Source organism: Chrysochloris asiatica, unplaced genomic scaffold (genome assembly GCF_000296735.1).
Source record: "Chrysochloris asiatica unplaced genomic scaffold, ChrAsi1.0 scaffold00784, whole genome shotgun sequence".
In the NCBI taxonomy this organism is placed as follows: domain Eukaryota; kingdom Metazoa; phylum Chordata; class Mammalia; order Afrosoricida; family Chrysochloridae; genus Chrysochloris; species Chrysochloris asiatica.
In genome coordinates, this window is record NW_006409302.1 from 2028 (window position 1) to 4556 (window position 2529).

A 2529-nucleotide genomic window follows, 5' to 3' on the forward strand; every position below is an offset into this window, starting at 1 on the left:
AGAATGTTCCATGTGCACTTGAGAAGAATGTGTATTGTGCATCTGTTGTGTTGAATGCTCTGTACACATCTATGAGGTCCAGTTGGCTGAGTGCGTTGTTTAGTTCTTCTGTGTCTTTGTCAAGTTTCTTTCTGGTTGTTCTATCCATTTTTGAAAGTGGTGTATCAAAATCACCCACTATTATTGTGGATTCATCTATTTATTTCTTCAAGTCTATAAGAGTTTATTTTATATATTTGGTGCTCAGTAATTTGGAGCATAGATATTAAATATGGTTATTTCATCTTGCTCAATTGTCCCTTTAATCATGATATTTATCTATTATGCTGCTTTTTGCCTTAAAGTTTATTTTATCCGAAATTAATACTGCCACACCTGTTCGCTTTTTATTGGAATTGGCTTGGTATATATATATTTTCCAACATTTAACTTTTAATCTGATTTTGTCCCTGTGTGTGAGATGTATCTCTTGCAGACAGCATATTGAAGGATCTTGTTTTCTTATCCACTCTGTCACCCTCCATCTCTTAACTTGTGCATTTAAGCCATTTACATTCAGTGTAATTATCAATAGGTATTGATTAATTGCTGTCATTATATTTGTATGTGTGTGTGTGTGCTGTTCCTGCTTCTTTGTTTTGTTTGTCTTTCTTTGTTAAATTCACGTTTTTTTTTGCATTCTTTCTTGTAAGTTTCCTCATAGTTTTAATGTTTTCATATTCTTCCTGGGTTTTCATTCTCTTGGTATATTGTGAAGTGTTAATTTTCTTTGAGGTTGCCTTATAGTCCATTAGCTTTTCTGACCATTTATTGCTGAGTATTTTATCCTGGAATCGACCTGACCTTTTACCTATCTGGATCTCTTTTCCTATATGTTTAACTTCTTTTACATTGTACCTGTTTTGGTCATAGACTGACCTTCCAGAGTCTCTGAGTTTGTTCTTATAGCTTTGTTTTGTTACCAATTCTTCTTTCTGTTGACTTGATTCAGGGAGGTACTGCCACGTATGTTGATCTCTGCCTGTTGTCTCTTCTTGTTGGTTCTCAGTCCATAGAACTCCCTTTATTATGTTTTGTAGTGCAGGGTTGGCTTTGGTAAATTCCCATAGCTTCTGTTTATCCTACAATGTTTTGATGACACCATCATATTTGATTGATAGCCTTGCTGGATAAAGGATTCTTGGTTGGCAGTTTTTTTCTTCCAGGGTTTTATATATGTCTCCCCATTGCCTTCTCGCTTGCATGGTTCCTGCTGAGAGATCTGAGCTTAATCTGACTTGCTTGCCTTTGTATGTGACCCTTCTGTTTTCTCTGGCTGCTTTCAGAAGTGTCTCCTTATCTTTGAGTTTGGAGAGCTTGACTATGATATGTCTTGGTAATTTTCTTTTGGGGCCTGCTCTTCTTGGAGTTCGTTCAGCTTCTTGTATGTTTATTTTTTCGATTTTCAGGATGTTGGAGAAATTTTCTTCCAGTAGCTCTTCAACTTTTTCCTCTGTGGACTTGTGTGATTCTTCTTGTTCTGGAATGCCAATAATTCTTAAGTTATTCCTCTTCATGTTGTCCAATATGGATCTTAGACCTTCCTCCTAAATTTTTTTTAAAATCTTTTTTTGTGTTTTTCTTCTATTTTAGTGGTATTGAGAGACTTGTCTTCGAGGTCGCTGATTCTTCCTTCCAGCTAATCTATTCTACTCCTCTGCCCTTTCAGAGTGTTTTCTATTTCTGAAATTTTGTTTTTGATTGTTTGTACCTCTTTCTGTAGGCTTTGCATTGTTTCCAATGCTGTAGCTATCTTATTTGATTGCTCTTGTAGCACTTTCCTGATTTCTTCCTTATTTTTCTCAACTCCATTGTAAAGTGTTGTGAAACATTTTATAATCATTTTTCTGAATTATTTCTCAGGCATTTCCAGGGCCTTCCCTCCTTCCAGAAAGGAGTCCAGATCTATTTCTGGGTCATTTGTCTCAGATGTTTTATCTTTTTTATGGACATGTGCTGATATGGTCATCTGCTTTTGCTTCTTTGACATGTTTGATTTTTATCTGTGGCCCTAATACTAAAATGAGTATGTATTTTGGTACTTTTGTTTAATGATTTTTGTTTGCTTCCAGGAAGATTTGGTCAGGGTTTGGTCTTCCCTTTTCACTCTTCTTATTGCTTGACTCAGAATAACTTTCACTGGTACTGCCTGTTTCCTTGGTATCTGGCAGCTGGTATTGGTTATTGCATTGGTTTTGGTGTTTTATACAGTGTGAATGCAGCTTGGCTATTTGGCATCAGTTGCTGACTCTTCTCATGTAATATAGGGAGACAAAGTGTTCTCCAACAGCAGAAGGGAGGCTTGTAACAGCCAAATAACAGCAGCTGGGTAAAAAACAAAGTCAGAATCAAAAGCAAAAACAAAAATGGGAGAAAGAGCAAAGAGAAAGATAGAGAAAAGAAAAAAAAAGGAAAAATAAAACCCAGAAGAAAATAATGCAGGACCAGCAAAATCAAGGCTTAATACAGCATTCTCCAATCACAGAAAAG